Raw genomic sequence first — 17,371 nt, forward strand, 5'->3', positions numbered from 1 at the left:
AGTGCCCGTAGTTAAAGAATCACCCGTGTATGTGTGTATGTACATATATATATAAGGATGGCCAGTGTTGTGCGTTTTAAACCTTTTCAGACATAGTTTAATCAAAATGACTGAATTGAAACTTTGAATCTGAAATACCAATACAGCAGATTTTTTTTGTTTTTTTTTTGTTTTTGTGGTCCCACAGTACAAAATGTCACTGACAATTGCTGTAGCTAATGACTGTCAAAGTGTGTGGTGTCTGGATGAGGTAAATGGGATGTGCCCATCCACGGTATGTTGTCAAACTGTCCACTAACTTCCCTGTGGTTCAGTATGCACACATGAACCATGGCATTATGAAATGGGAGTGTGCATAGTGAAAGATATTCAGTCACATGATAAAAAATATTAAATACATATAGTGTTCCCTCTGGCATATTTTTCCACAGCAAGGTCATTCTTGAACTATATTACACAAAAGGTAAATTGATGACAAATTAACAGATATGCTTTCTAACTCTCTCCACTAACGGGTGCCAAAGCAACTGAAAGTTTCCTCAACCTGGCTAGTCATTATGAGCTACATGTTGCAGATTCATCCTTTCGTATAATTGTCATATAGTCACACTCTTAACACTAGACAGAATACTGTGACTGATTAATAACTAGAGATCTATCACCCCAGTCTCTTCAGATAATGTACAGAACATTACAAATGCCCTGTGTGAAGCTGATGGGTTTGAAACCCACGCTGAATGTTTAGCAAACATCCAATAGGGCTGTCTCTCTCAATTCAGATTCCCATCTTTTTAGCTTTTCACAAAAGCACCACCACTCAGCATGTTTTAAGAGTCAAGTAAGAGATACTAGATCTAACTATCCTCAGTGACATCATTGGGACCCAAAGTGATCTATGCAACTAAAGCACACGTAAAATTCACTAGATACTCTTGTGGGATTGATTTGCGTATTTACATACAAACTCTGACTGCATTTCTTTACAGGCAGTGTGACGCTGCAGACATGAATTGTGCAAGAAGATTGGATTGATACGCTATGAGTGAAATTGCTTGTGCAACTTTTATTGAGTAGATGTAAGTGCTTCAGCAACATGCTTTATTAATCTCACAGTCCATGCAACCTGATTGATTATACAGATCACATTTGAATGTTATTGATTTTACCTTGTGTGTCCAAGTTTCCCTAAAAATTAATCTGGTTGGGACATACTTTCCGAGGCACAATCTGTGAATTGTTAAAGGATTACAGACTGCCTGCTTACGTGGACAGAAAAGTTCTGTAATAGGAGTACAGTGCAGCAATCCAAGAACAACTGTTCCAGTAAAATGGCTATGAATCAGTATTGGGAAGCAAATCAGTGGTCACATCTGAGCTCTACTACCTTGTCTCGACTAACTAGCAATGCTGCGTATATTATGCAAATTAATTTTACAGGTGGGACAGGATTTGCAGTACATGACCTAAATGTATAATTTAAGTCTTTTTTTGTTTGTTTGTTTTCTTTTTGTTGTTTTTTTTAGATAATGTGTGTTGTATCATTTGTTTTATTGCGTGATTGTAGGCAGTTAAAGCTGAGCTGATGGTTTTTATTCCAATCTCCCAGTGTATCAAGAGTAAAGCACCTAAAGTAAGGTTAGGTGGAGTGCTGGGAGGGCAGAGGTTGACAGATTAGTCCCAGTCATTCTGTGTGGCATTAGAGGCAGTAGCACCTTAGGGGATGCATGCTGGTTGGCCTTCCCCATATCACCAACTCTGCTCCCATCAGTCCCCACCTCTTTTTTTTTTTTTTTTTTTTTTTTTTTTTTCTTCTCTCTCCCAATCTCCTCACTCAGCACAAGAACCACAACTTCCAGGCTCATTCAATGAATGATTTAGTCTGTAAGAGTATGTCATCCGTTTTTGTTTTTTAACAAATGAGTCACAGTGGAACAGTCGATCGTATTGTTAAATCTTGAGGAAGGTGAATCAGGGTAACTAATTTCATCCTAGTGTTCCAGTGAGATGTGTGCCAACATCGCTACTCGTGCTTGACTACACTGAAATTCCATGTACTGCTTCAGTTGTACAGCAAGGCCAAGGGTATAACTTGTGGAATCCATTAGAGACTGTAAAATAGATTTTAATCTCAATGAGACTTTACCTGGTGAAAGCATGAAAATGTTCACTTCAATCCATGCTAGGTTTTGTTCCCAGTCTGTTGCATGCCGATTCGCTAGAGTAAAAGGACAAATATACACTTGCACTTTCGTGGATCCAACCTCCTTCACTGCTGAGTCGCTCAGCAGCGTTACACACATTCCAAAAGGAAGACTTATTTAAGGCTGTCCCTCATGCACCAGCTCTACTTGGAGCCATTACACACACACACACCCCTTTCATCCTTCCTTTTAACCCCCAACAGCACACAGCCACACGTCCCCACTGTTCATAAATAATCCAGGGAGGCCATTGCGCTCAGCTTTGTGAAAGAAGCTAGAACAAAAGACCAGCAGCTCACAGTGTAGCTACGGCTGAGTCAACTCGGATGAGGAAACAATGGTAACTAGTGTCAGTACAGACAGGGGCAGGAGGCGAAGACTTGACAGTAAATCACATATCCAGGCGCATTGCTCCCATCACAGTGATGCCATGCCAAATACCAGAGCTGGGAACCTTGCCTTCTTGCTTTTGTCTGCAGATGTTTGGCTTACAACAGTAAAGGATAGGAGGAAAGAAGATCTTCTTAGTGAATTTATTTTTTCCTTTATCACCAAATGGTTTGGGTGCAGTTCAGCCCCTCCAAATACCAACAGTTTAAATGTGCTCATTGTTCAACAATGTCATCATAAACATAGCTGTTTGTCCTTTTTTTGTAACTGCTGCCCTGCCCCCAGCCCCCCAGGTCATGATTTGTTGTTCCACTTCAGTTCACACCTTAACAGCATGAAAGTATTCGACATCTCCAAGCGCACGGGCCCTGGACTGGCAGATGTGTATGAGTCGAGGTCACACAGGCAGTTATTGTATCGGCCTGTAGACACCATGGGGGGGCTGCACTGATGAGGTGTTAAGCATTGCCATTCTGATGCCATTTAGCTGTTCTGAACAAACTGCCCAACGGCTAAGCTTTACACCCATCATAATGGGCAACATTACTGCACACACACTACATTGTTATTTTAATGAAGCTGCTCAAACTGATGTGCTAATAATGTTCTATTATATTAATTCTCTCTTAAATTTTACTGATTAGCTAATTATGACATCAAAAAGCCCTTGAACAATATGTTGTGTAAGCACTGTAATGAGTTCTTAACATTATTCTGAATTGGGTAAATATTTATTTTTTTTATTTTTTTTCTATAGTACCCACATAGGCTTATAGTTAGGGCTGGATCGGGTGACCCTGGACCATCCCTTGGTTATGTTGCTTTAGACGTAGACTGTGGGGGGGTTCCCATGATGCACTGTTTCTTTCTCTTTTTGCTCCGTATGCATCACTCTGCATTTAATCATTAGTGATCGATCTCTTTTTCCTGGTTCTTTCCCTCAGCCCCAACCAGTCTCAGCAGAAGACTGCCCCTCCCTGAGCCTGGTTCTGCTGGAGGTTTCTTCCTGTTAAAAGGGAGTTTTTCCTTCCCACTGTGGCCAAGTGCTTGCTCATAGGGGGTCGTTTTGACCGTTGGGGTTTTTCATAATTATTGTATGGCCTTGCCTTGCAATGTGGAGCGCCTTGGGGCAACTGTTTGTTGTGATTTGGCGCTATATAAGAAAAAAGTTGATTGATTGATTGATAACAAGAATGTAAATTTACCTTGCAGCAATGGATTGTAATGGCATTCGCTGAAAGCGCAACATAAAGATCGTACAAAAGTACAATCTGTAATAGTCGTATTGGCATGTCTGTTAAAAGCAAATGTAAATTTTACGAATCTCCACATTGACAACCCTCACACCTGGTTTTATAGCTGATACTCTAGTCAGCCATAGCCCCAACTGATCCCTGTGCAGGAAGTAAGGAGACATTAAAGCGGCTGTCACACTGTGATAGATTGAGGGAAATGTATGAGAAACAGAAATGGCATTTTGATGTCTGGTTGTGTCCGTTTTTGTCCTGTACAAATCCTTTTGTCATTCGTTAAATTTGTTCCTTGTTAGTTGATGTCTAATGAGTCTGTCATAAGGTTTTTTTTGCATGCTGAAATCATTAGGCAGAGAGCTTTCCAAGTGGTTGCACGTTTGTTGACCATTTTGTCCTTTACTTGTTAGATGTTTTATCCGTGCATTATCTTTTTGTCTCCCATTCACATCCAGAAGTGCACCCACATTCGGTGGTTGTCCACTCATTCCATCAGAGCCTCAAATCCATTGGAGGATTAGATGATTTTTGCCACCAGACAAATTATTAAATTAAATTCCCAGTGATGTCACGGGGAAACCACAACAACAAAAACAAACATTTCTGCTCTAAGTGAGGATATTGAAATCATGCAGTTTTTTAACACAAAAACACTATGTAGCCTGATAATGTGTTGGCAGAGTGTAAAGTGGGCACTTTTCTTAGCCTTTGTCACTTATTTGGAGAAAAAGAGGCAGTTATTAGAGAATTGATGAAATTCTGTGGGCCTGCTCTGATCTGTCATCATCTGGCCTCTTTCCCCGAAGGTTCATTTTGAATCTGTCACCTGGTCTTGTCATATAATTCCTTTTTGGACAAATTAACTTCTTTTGTGATTAAAACCTTTGTCAGAAAAATGTCAATTTGCACCCAGCGTTCACACTTATTCCCAGGGTTCTAGCTATGGTGGGCGGTGCCAGCCAGTACTGCAAATTTCTGCCCGGTTCTCACATTCAAATTGGTTGTCTCGCCCACCACGGATTTTCCAAAAAAGGAACTGAAATGTTGCTGAAAAATGTGCCAATTTGATCACATTTCAAGCTTATAGAGTTGTGCTTTGCTTTTATTTTGCAATTTCAACCAAATAATTAAAGAAATAAGAACTATATTTCTCATTTTCTTCGTATTTAAGCACAAACACCAGAGACAACAGCATCCAGCTGAGAGAGCGAGGAGAGGAGGAGCCTCAGCGATTCAGTGAAAGTGAAAACTGACAATCAAATCAGTCCAGCGTCAGCTCTTTTTTTGTCTCTTTTTTTCAGGACTACCTGTACATTCAAAATATGTATGCTATAGTTGTGTTTTCTAAGTGTAATAAAGGTTTATAATCAGAAATGAGAAAGGAAAAAGTAAAGCGGAAAATAATTTTCCACACACAGCAAACAACTGTGTCAAAGCAACTGTTTTGACACTTTATAAAGGTAATTTGGGCTCTTGTTTGAAAGACTGTACAACAAAAAGGTTCAAACAATAAACACAAATGCACATTGTGAACAATATATACAGGGATGAGATTTCCGCGGATTTGACAGTCCCGGGGGTCGATTTTGTGAAACGTCCAAATCCGTTGAGAAAATTTTAGGGGGGGTAGAATGCAAAAAAAAAAAAAAAAAAAAAAAAAAAAAAAAAAAAAAAAAAATTAATGCCAGGAGTACCTTTTGTTTAATAAAATTGTCATCTATTGAGAACACTGAGTGGTCTTTATTTGTTATCGCTGACGCAGCAAGTTCAGAAGTAACGCTGTGCTGATCAGTGACCAGTATGAAGTAGGTGCACAATGAGCATGTAGTGTAAGGGAGTTAACTGTGTAGTCTTTCAACTTCCAATACAGTGGTCCCTCGCAGGGGCGTAGGCAGAAATCATAAAATGGGTGGGCCCAGAAAAAATCAGACGGGCCCAACCTTTGGGGTTGTAGGTAAGGTGTAGGTATTATAATACACCGTTTGAAAAAGTACGCCTCGTTTGGACATCACAAGCAACGTTATCACTTATCCTACAGCACTGGCAAAGTGAGCACACAGACGCGACACGTCAGACACAAGTACTCTTCATGGATAATGCAAGCTGCAGTGCAGCGCCCCACACATACACATTCAGTGCAAGTCTGGTAGCCTACTTGGCTTGGCCTAAACCCAAAACGTCAATAAGTATTTAAATAAGGCATTGTTTCAAAAATGAATTCCAAGTTTAATGAACACATCTCAGCCAACTGCACAGACGCTGTGTGCACAGTTACACAGACGCATTGTGTCGGACACAAGCACCCCATGGACAATGCAAGCAGCAACGCAACTCTTAGTCATGTAAAGTCCTTTAAAATAAAAACTCAAAATATATCCGCAACATGAAAACAGGTTGGCTCGGCGGCCAAATTATGAAATTGATAAACAATGGAAACCATGGCTCGGCGGCCAAATTAAAAACCATCAGAATGGACACCAACATGATTTGTGGCAGCTGCAATATAATATTAACAATTAAGCCTATTTAGAAGAAAAAGTAATTAATGGTCCCACACTTACATTTGATGAATCCTTTTAATGCTACAGCAGGAGACGACAGGGTTTTTTGTTGAACTCTCTTATCACGTCATCATAGTCCAACGATTCGGTCAGTTCTCTTTCAAGGGAGAGTGCATTCAGTCTGTGAGTCAACGTGGATGTTCTGGTGGACGTTTTTATCCGATTAACAGTAGAAAACAGCCGTTCGACAGTGCATGTTGTTATTGGCATTGTGATGAGGGCCTGCAGAAGACAATTTATTTGAGGAAAAATGTGCTCCCTCGTTTATCGCGGGAGTTACGTTCTAAAAATAACCTGCGATAAACAAAATCCGCGAAGTAGTCAGCGCTGCTTTTTGCAATTATTATAGATGTTTAAAGGCTGTAAAACCCCTCACACTTTTCTCAAACAGGCATTAACATTTTCTCACTTTTCTCTCCTGTGTAAACACTCTCTTTTTTCTTCTTTGCGAGAAGATTATAAACAGACACGCAGAACACAATGTTCGGCTCGCCGTTCGCTCACTGCCTCTGGAGGTACGGATGCGGGACCCGCAAAGAATCCAAGTCCTCTCAAGGTGGCCACGGAGCTCTGCGGCTGCGATCAACATCCGGACCAAAACAGCAAGCGTAGTCTCTGGACCTGTTGCCAGATTTGGCGCAATTCCGCACAGCAGACAGGAGGAGGTGGCCCGCTGTGGCGTTTACTGAGCACGTAGAAAGCACATTGGAGGCAGTGAGAGCAATCGCATGATGCCGACCGGTGCCGCGACCGGCCCGTCTGATAAGGACGCAGAACACAATGCGCCGTTAAAAAAAGCATGCAAAGTTGCACTAAAAAAAATCCGCGAAACTGCGAGGCCGCGAAAGGTGAACCACGTTATAGCGAGGGAAAATGAACTGTACTCTGAAAATGAATTAATAAAAATCACAGAAGATGAACCAGATTTTTTTTGACAAAATTTATAAATTGTCGCTCAGTGTTAATGCAATACCATATCATAGGAATACAATGAGGCAGCAACAGGGTGACTGAGTGTCGACTCAGCCTTCTCATTGGATGGGGCGGGCCTGGCTGACAAGTGGGCGGGCCCAGGCCCACCCATGGCTACGTGTAAGGTCCCTCGCTATATCGTGGTTCACCTTTCGCGGTCTCGCAGTTTTGCGGATTTTTTTTTAGTGCAATTTTGCATGCTTCTTCTTCTTCTTTTTTTTTTTCTTCTTTTTTTTTTTTAAACAGTGCATGCCGCCAAAATCTGGCAACAGGTCCAGAGACTATGCTCGCTGTTTTGATGCAGAGCGCTCCAGCCAGGATAGCGGAGCGGCGCCAGGACGTAGAGGCGCGATCAGAGGAACTGTGAAATACTGGTCAGTCACTATTAATAATTTCTTGTGTGTCCAACCTCGTAGGTTGATCGTTAAAATTAAATTCGTTAGTTCTAAAAGCCATCATAATTAATTATAGGAAAACATTCTATTTTTATTTCTCAAACAAATGTTTGGGCCTGAAAACAGGTTTTGATCTTTGGTTTCATTCTATAATACTGGACTTATTTTTCTACTAATGTTTGAACTTTGAGAGTGTTTACACAGGAGAGAAAAGTGAGAAAATGTTAATGCCTGTTTGAGAAAAGTGTATAAAGTGTGTAGTGAGGGGTTCTACAGCCTTAAAATGTCTATACTTCCCGGATTTCGCCTATCGCGGGCTATTTTTAGAACATAACTCCCGTGATAAACGAGGGACCACTGTATTTGGTAGTTTTCCCTCCAATAAATCATAAAAACCGAGACGGTATTGAAGCTCAGTCGAAGCTATTACTTACGCACGTTTTCATTGGTTATTACAAAGGTTATGACCAATCAGCGCAAAGGTTATATACTCGTATGCGTTTCTCCCGCCCTTTCTTTTGTGTTGCGCGCGCACACACACACACACACACACACACACACACACACAGTCAGTGGATTTTGTAAACAGACATTTTGACGTGATTGTAGTGTGCTAGAACATTGTAATTATATATACATGTATGTGTGTGTATATTATATACATGTATACATGTGATGACATTGTTATAGGTGGAGATCACATCGACTAAATATAAACCTTATATGGTCTGACGGTTCAATGGACATAGAACATTGGATTATACATGTACATGTATTTGAGGATATACATGTATATGTATATTTGTTGACAAGTGTGCCATGCTGAAAGTGGAGAATGCTGAAAATCAAGTAAGTCTAGTTATGAAAAAATATTTTGGTCACAAAAATACACATGTACAGTAAATGGTCTTATTAAGGGTTTACAGTTTGAATTATAGATATGAACACCTGGCATTTATAGTAGTTTTTAATATCATTTTAGTGCAATTTACATGTTTTAAAACAGCGAAAATGCTCCGCCCTGGACTCGCCGGGGCCTGCGGCCCCTGGACCCTGGCTTATTTTCCTCTGAAAATCGAATTTGCCAATCTCATCCCTGTATATACAAAATGGTCTGTGTTGTGTTCGTCTATTACACAGATGTCACGTCACAAACTTCTGCTATGAAGTTGACTGTGTGTTTGATCTCTCCTGCTCTGAATATTCACACTTTGAGGCTCATTCAGTTTGAGGAGCAGCTCCTCCCCCTTCGCTCCATTGATATGGTAAACAGTGTTTTACGCCGGAGCGAGAGAGCTTGCCACAGGCTTATCCACTAACATTCACAGGAAAACTAGTCGAGCAGTCCTGATACTCACACACTGTTTGAGCACGTGAGATTGTATGAGAGGCTCTCCGTCTGCTCATTTTTACTTTTGCTGTGCGTAATGGCGTAGGGCATGTTGGAGCAGCCAGGGGGCTCTTCATATGGGCCAACTAGTAACACATCACTCCTAAAAACAATCTTTGGTGTGTCACGTGAGGTGAATTTGCCCTACAATTAGATTTTGGAAAATCATGTGACAGTGAACCAATTCCGATTGGACACCCACATTGCTCACGTCATCACACAGCTTCTATGAGGAGTACAAAGATGGTGGACAGTGGCTTGAAAGTCTGGAATTAACTTTTCAGCAAAAAAAGTAAGTTTCTATCTCATATCATTAAAGTTATTTATAATTTAGTAAAGCTTGGTCTCAGCCGTCGTATGCAATGGCGTCGGCCCCAGAGGGTTAAACCCTTAGATCTTCAGCAAATGTATTTATAAAGAGGAACTGCATGAACTACGTTTTTTTTTTTCTAATAAGTTTATTCAATGAGGAGAAACAAACGCTAAATTATTGTTGTGTCGTAACTTAATTTTTGTTCAGCCTTTGTGACCCGTTTTCATGAAGTTATATGCAAAAATGTTGAAATTGGCCCTATCCTGCAATGATAAACAATCCTTAAAAATTACTGGATTCGGATCGTGTTCTGGATCATTACCAAAATTTAATGACTTCTAAGTTAGGCCAAGATACACTCCTGGTAAAAATTTCATTGAAATCTGAGGATTTTTTTGAGTAATCCTGCTAACAAAGCAACCAACCAACAAACAAATGGACGCAACCAAAAACATAATTTCCTTGGCGGACCTTCTTGCATGCGCATTTAAGAGACAATGCCACAGACTTATTAATACATTACTTATTAATTTGACATTTCATATAAATTGCTGTAATTCACTGATAGGATGTTTGCGACGCTGCCTTTTATGATTTTTAATCTGTACAGAGTGATGCTTTATGAGATGAATTTGCTCAAAAATCAAACAAATTTTAAATTGACAAAATATTGAAGGTGGTCTGGTGCGACACGTCATGCGACTAGTCAAAAAAATGATAAAAAATAATTTGGTGTTAATGTAAATGGTATTAAAGTGCCTGATGCAGCTCTCTGCTGCTCACAGATTAAAGCTACTATATGTTTTTGAATGCAGAAGCAAATACAAAATGAATCCAGTATTAGTGTTTTTAACAATCTACACGTTATTTATGACCATTCACAAAATGAAATGTGAAGTTTGCATCACACTTAACATTCAGTTGGCTCAAGTTGTGGTTTTATAATGGATAAAGTTACAAATCTCAAATTATTTATTTTATTCTGCTTTGCTTTAACAAGCCAATTCTGCATATGCAAAAAGAATAACTAGATACGGTTTAATTTCAAAAGACCTGCACCCCTACAGAGTTGTGGAAAACGGTTACCTCTATTCACAGTCTTACTTTTGTTTATATTGTCTTTTTTCAAATATAAACCTAACTAATCTTAGACATACTTTGCATTCTATGCCACATGTCTTTGCACATTGCAGCACACTTGAGTAGCTGCAGTGACTGAGAGTCAAAGATTGTCTTGAGGAGAGATTAATTTTACAGACAAGTGTGTAGTTTCAGGAAGTGGTCAAATGAAGTCTCTGACATTCCATCACTGATATATTAGTAGAAACATGACAAAAAGTACGCTTAGACCCACCAGTGCGTCCATGGGCCCCAGAGGGTTAAATGACAACTTACAGAGACTCTTGATATGAAAATATTATACAGTTAAAGTATAAGAAGTATACTTTATTTAGTTTTAATAATTACCTCTGTCAACAAAGTTGATATACATTCACTGGTTTTTATGAAGACCATGGGCTGGGGAGGGTGGGGTCCAGGTGTCTAATGCTGGCAGGTTGGTATTCCCACAGTTTTTAATATAACTGCCCTAACAACTCTGACCGATATAGGAGCGGTGTGGTATCATTCAATCTACAGCCGTACATTATTCCATTTACCAGTCGTGAATGATTGTAGCAGTGTGAAGGGATGTGATGTGATTCTGCTCCTTTTAACTGAAAGTACGTTCTTCAAAGACCCGCGTGAGCTTGGTGTTGACATTTCAGTTTGGTAACATGGGGGCTGAAAATGCTTACAAATTAGGACATGCAGTACTTGATCTGAGCCTGTGACTGTTGCAGTGTGTCACTTACTCTGCCTAAAAAAAAAAGCTCTAATGGCAGTCTACACATAGCATTAAACAGTCCAACATGCCATATGGCGATGTCTCATACTCAGCATCTTTATGTAAATGTACACCATCTCTTTGACCTACAGGAGGTGTGGAATGACAAACCTGTCAGTATGAGTGATGTCACTGACTGAGCGCATTTAACTGGCTGCGGGAAATGATGCAAAGCAAGTGTGCATGAATTGCTGTAGGAATTACTAATGGTTGTAAAGTTATTTTAAAGATGTAATCTGACTTTTCTTGGTGTTCAAACTGCAGCCATGAAGCCACCCATCAGAGAACTGAGGGACAATTTATTTATTAACAGTCGTAGTCATTAAAGCATTGTTTGTGATCAGGTCCGTGAATGTGCTACTCACATTTGACAGTTAGGCCGCATGAGAAAAGTCCTGTTTCAGCAAAGTACCACACAAGTAAATACACTGGTATTAATAGGACACCAGCATCAGAGCTATAATTTAAATCATAACTGCATTTGTCTGAACTTTAAAATAGCATATTTTAGTGATCAATGCCTTGTTGCATTTTATAATGTATATTTCTCAGGATGAGATTATAGTGAATCTGACATGGTTAGAGTTGTCTTCAAACATCAGTGTTACAATGGGTGGGGGGCCTAAACTAGACAGATGGGTAATACCACTAAATGATGAATAAGAAAGTAGGTTGTTAGCATGAATTTGAGTGTATGGTGGATTTTTAAAGTCCAGGGATTAATTTACTGAACTTTTTTGTTTGTTTGTTTTTAGAAAAGAATTCCTCTCAAAGAAGCCAGTCATCATAAGCTAAACACACACTCAGAGGCTTGATTGCTAATGGCCCCGTCACACGTCACACGATGATTCCCGAACGAAGGGAAAAAAAAAAGAAGTCATAATTCATTGAGAAAACGTGGACAAAAGAGCTTTATCACCAAATAGCCTGCGAAGCAAGAGCGCAAAAGGGATGAAAGAGGAACTTAACCAAATCTAACAATCTCGACGCTTTATGAAACGCACCTGGACCCACTACTGGAGCAGTGTGTGTCTGCATCTCTGAGTTCCAGGACTCGGCGCTGGGACAGAGCTCATAGCACCTGAGTCCTGGAGAAACTGCATACAGAAGCTGTGGAGATCTGTGTGCATGTTGGTGGACCACCTGCCCTGGTTCCTCATCCAAAGCCGTCTGAATCTTCCGAATGGTGGAAGAGCTGGGCATGTCCTGTGAGACTTCCAACACGGAGGTGCTTTTTGTTCTGCGCCATTACGCGGCTCCGTCCTGACGCGCGAATTCCGCCGCACGTCTTTCATTACAAAATCTCCTGTAACAGTGTAATGTGCCGAAAAAGTGCTATGTCCACCTCTCTTGCCATTTCTCTGGTAGTCAGATGACGTCCCGGATCAACACAGCCTTCACTTTGGAAATGATCTGGTCGTTTCAGCCTGTCGATGGCCGCTCGAAGCGCAGCGCGCCCTCAGCCGCTGTGGGCCATCTTTAATCTGGTTGTAATGCTCCTTAATCTGTGTGATGCCCATAAGATCTTCACTTAAAGCCATCTGAATTTTCCGAATGGTTTCCACCTGGCTGTCTCTCACAGTTTCTGGAAAAATTTTGATGCAGAAAAGCGGCAGTCGCTCAGCCATTTTCCTGGCAATAAAAATCCGCTGAGGGGGCTGGACCACTCCTCCCACAAAGCGTGCTCACAGTGAATGACGCAACCGACAGGCGTGAAAAAACTCATGCATGCGCACCAAGGTTCAAGCTTGGCTGATGCAATCACACGTGATTGAAATCCTTATGGTTTTTGCAAAAAATAAAAAGGTCGGATACTTTTCTAACAGACCTCGTAGATAGATAGATATTGATTTATAACAGAAAACTGTCAAAAGGGGGAATAAATATAACTGTAAAGATGATTGAATATATCAAAGCAGTAAATTGATCAGTCCGTGTGAACGCTCGCATTGACTCCCATGTGCGGTTATTTCAACTAGCTGCAGCTGATCCACAACGTGAATTCTGCCTTCCAGAACAGCTCTTTATAGAATCATCTGAATCATCTACCTGTTGCCACATGTACAGAAGGGCTGGATTGTCATTCCTACACTCATATTGTTATATTTAATAAAAATAATAAGCTCACGCAGGAGCTGCTGCTTTCGTTACTGCTGTGTTCAAGTACTGTCGGAAATTACACAGCTTTTTTGTTGTTTCAATTTCAGTAGTTGCTTGTGGCAAAATAATTAATTGTAGCCACACAAAAGATTAATTCTTCTCTATATAAGGTGCCTGAGCCCATTGAAGCTGACTCCCCACCCAGATAAAAAAAATCCAAGCAAACAGGCTGAGTTTGCTCTGTAATTTCCGATGGTACATGAATGCAGCGTCAGCAGCAGCGCTCAGAAATGGCTTCTGTACTGTGTGAAAACATTCAGCTGGTCGAACGAAGTCAAACTAAACAATAACGTTACAAAAACTAAACAAACGATTAAAAACATCAAGAACGACAGCAAAACGAAGCAGGAACGAAGCTGCGCGAAGGTTAAACGATGCCAACGAAAGTCCAGATTTCTTGTTTCATTTGGGCTTCGTTACCCTTCATTAAGTGCCGTGTGACTGGGACATAACAGATGTTTTAACATGACTAGGGTTGTTTAAAAAAACACCCCTACTGACCTCCTACTGTTATCACAGATTATTTATTTATTTTTAAGTATTGCAGTGAGAAAGCATTGGCATTGCCAGTCATGTCAGTGTGTCCCAACAAACCTCACCAGCAAAACAGCTCGTCTGTAACAGCGGTATAATGGTTCATGTAAGTGAGCTCATTTGAACAGTTTGTCCTAACCGGCAAGGCCTACGAGGTCTGTCAATAAAGTATAGGTCCTTTTTATTTTTTTCAAACACTATATGGATTTCATTCATATGTTTTTACGTCAGACATGCTTGAACCCTCGTGCGCATGCGTGAGTTTTTCCACGCCTGTCGGTGACGTCATTCGCCTGTGAGCACTCCTTGTGGGAGTCGTCGTCCAGCCCCTCATCGGAATTCCTTTGTCTGAGAAGTTGCTGAGAGACTGGCACTTTGTTTGATCAAACTTTTTTCTAAACCTGTGAGACACATCGAAGTGGACATGGTTCGAAAAATTAAGCTGGTTTTCGGTGAAAGTTTTAACGGCTGATGAAAGATTTTGAGGTGATACTGTCGCTTTAAGGACTTCCCACGGAGCGAGACTTCGCGCAGCGGTCCCAGGCGCCGTCATCAGCCTGTTTCAAGCTGAAAACCTCCACATTTCAGGCTCTATTGATCCAGGACGTCGTGAGAGAACAGAAGTTTCAGAAGAAGTCGGTTTCAGCATTTTATCCGGATATTCCACTGTTAAAGGAGATTTTTTTTTAATGAAAGACGTGCAGGCGGATTGCAGCATCGGCTCGCAGCCGCCGCGATGCTCCGCCACAGGAAAAACACCTCTGTTGGAAGCCTTAAGGACAAGTTGGAACATGTCCAGCTGTTAAACAATTTCTCATATACTCACTCCACTGAAAGCCATCAAAAGCCGCCTGGATTTTACAAATGGTTATCAACATGGAGGTGTTTTTCCTGTGCCGCCGCGCCGGCTGCGTCCCGACGCGCGGACCCGTCCGCACGTCTTTCATTAAAAAAATCTCCTTTAACAGTGGAATATCCGGATAAAATGCTGAAACCGACTTCTTCTGAAACTTCTCTGTTCTCTCACGACGTCCTGGATCAATAGAGCCTGAAATGTGGAGGTTTTCAGCTTGAAACAGGCTGACGACGGCGCCTGGGAGTGCTGCACGACGTCTCGCTCCGTGGGAAGTCCTTAAAGCGACAGTATCACCTCAAAATCTCTCATCAGCCGTTAAAATTTTCACCGAAAACTAGCTTAATTTTTCGAAGCATGTCTACTTCGATGTGTCTCACAGGTTTAGAAAAAAATTTGATCAAACAAAGCGCCAGTCTCTCAGCAACTTCTCAGACAAAGGAATTCCGACGAGGGGCTGGACGACTCCTCCCACAAGGAGTGCTCAAAGGCGAATGACGTCACCGACAGGCATGGAAAAACTCACGCATGCGCACGAGGGTTCAAGCATGTCTGACGTAAAAACATATGAATGAAATCCATATAGTTTTTGAAAAAAATAAAAAAGGACCTATATTTTATTGACAGCCCTCGTACGTAGGTACTTTGTTTTTGACAGCTCATTCTCGGTGGTTGGATGAAACATTCTGTTCTCATGGAAAGGATCAGTTGACCAGAGGATACTGAATGAGGCCTTTGGCTTTTTTCAACAGTGCAGAAAGGATTTTTGGATAAAACGCCACTGCTGTAGCAGTATTAAATATATTGATATCACAAACTCTTCATACACTAGCTTTAACCTTTGGCTGTAGAGCACTGTCTTTTAAAGTAATAATTTTTCACTGGCTTGTTTACATTGTCTCGTGATGTGGGAAAGATTTCAGTCTGAGACATTTCGCTTGTGCATAGGTTGAGGTCAAAGGTGCAGTAACTGTCATTTTTAAAATCCATTTTCATGCTGCACTCTGCGGGCCAACTTATGGTGAGGTGGGGCAGACTGGCTTGCTCTTAGGAGTAGGGGTTGGGCGCTTAAGAGTTAAACACCACATGGTTATGAAGCTTGAAAAGGAAGCTGTGAATAAAAAGAGGGGTGACCTCTGAACAGTCTGACCTGAGTGACATTGATTAGAATGAGAATGTGAAGTGTGCACGGTGCCATGGAGGGGTAACAAACAAAGCCAGTGCGTGGCCGGAGAGGATTCATACTGTTATGACCAAGACACAGTGACACTGTTGCAATGTAAAAATGTACAAACCTTATAGCAAATTGCTTTTTTTTTTTCACTCTTCTCATTTCTCATTTTAATGCAAGATGCCTTTTAATGCAGACTTTCTGTGTGCATTTCCCTGCATCAGTCAATACGTTTTAGTCAGTTGTTTCTTCTAGTTTTGGCTTTCCTTAAATAATGGGCCCTGAGGGTATGGTTGCTTGCTGGGATGATTGTTTTTGGGGGGGTGGGGGGGGGGGGGGGTGGATCATCTTTAATTAGTGTAAAGGTGCCCTGACACTTGCACGACTGTGATCCACGCACTTGCACGCACATTGTTGTGGTGATCCCACCCGCTGTGTTCCCAGGTGGACGCCACACTTTGTTCCACTGGATGCCACGTGTTGTGTGCTCATCGCTGCATATATAAAATAATTATTTTGTAGCGGATTAATCATTTTCTCTGCGAGTTGGCTGTTAAAAACGCCTCTAATCGCTTCTGGAATCACAGCGGACCACTGTAGCAGCAGATTTTCTGTCTCTCTCGCACGTGCATGCTTAATGTGGTGGAGAAAGCATTTGGAACTGTCTAAAAAGGTAATTGTCACGTTTATTGTAGTAGCTTGTAAAACAGCTGCATGTTCATTGCTTCTTTTGTGCAGGTATAAAAGTATGTTTGTGATAGGATTAACATCTTGTTATAATCATTTCAAAATTTTCTTTGCGCACGTGCACGAAGCTGCGCAAGCTTTACGAGTTTGAGACGAGTTTACTGTTGTGCATGGCAGAGTGCCTGCAAGTGCGCGGATCAAAGTCATGCCAGTGTCAGAGGGCCTTAAGACCCAGAGCAGATACAAACAGTATCCATCTTTATCACTATGTGTGAGTGACCAGACATAAATGGGTCAGAATTAATGATCAGATGTGTCTCGAGTGCCCATGGCCATGTGGGCTGCTCTGTGTTTTGTGTTGACATGGATGGACCATGCACATGAAGGAAAACTAGAGGGGTGGGGAGTTTTGGGGGGTTTAGGGTGAATGGCATGCGTTGGGTTTCAAAGCAGGAGGAGGGGTGTCACGAGAGCGTACTGTTCACTGGCTCCGTGCTGCAAAACATTGCTTATGGCTTTGCTGCATGACTGGGCATTTGTGACAGCTATAGTCACATCTGCCAGGGGCGCTGCACTCTCAGCCAGTCAGCTTGTAATCAATCACTTCCC

At 41.4% G+C, this 17,371-nt stretch overlaps 1 protein-coding gene across 3 annotated transcripts in view; it reads left to right on the forward strand.

Moving 5' to 3' along the window:
• Nucleotides 1–17,371, forward strand: part of LOC117515808 (RNA polymerase II elongation factor ELL) — a 74,451-nt gene that overhangs the window by 24,604 nt on the left and 32,476 nt on the right. The gene's annotated exons all lie outside the window — the stretch shown is intronic.

The sequence above is a fragment of the Thalassophryne amazonica genome, chromosome 8 (genome assembly GCF_902500255.1).
Source record: "Thalassophryne amazonica chromosome 8, fThaAma1.1, whole genome shotgun sequence".
Classification (NCBI taxonomy): domain Eukaryota; kingdom Metazoa; phylum Chordata; class Actinopteri; order Batrachoidiformes; family Batrachoididae; genus Thalassophryne; species Thalassophryne amazonica.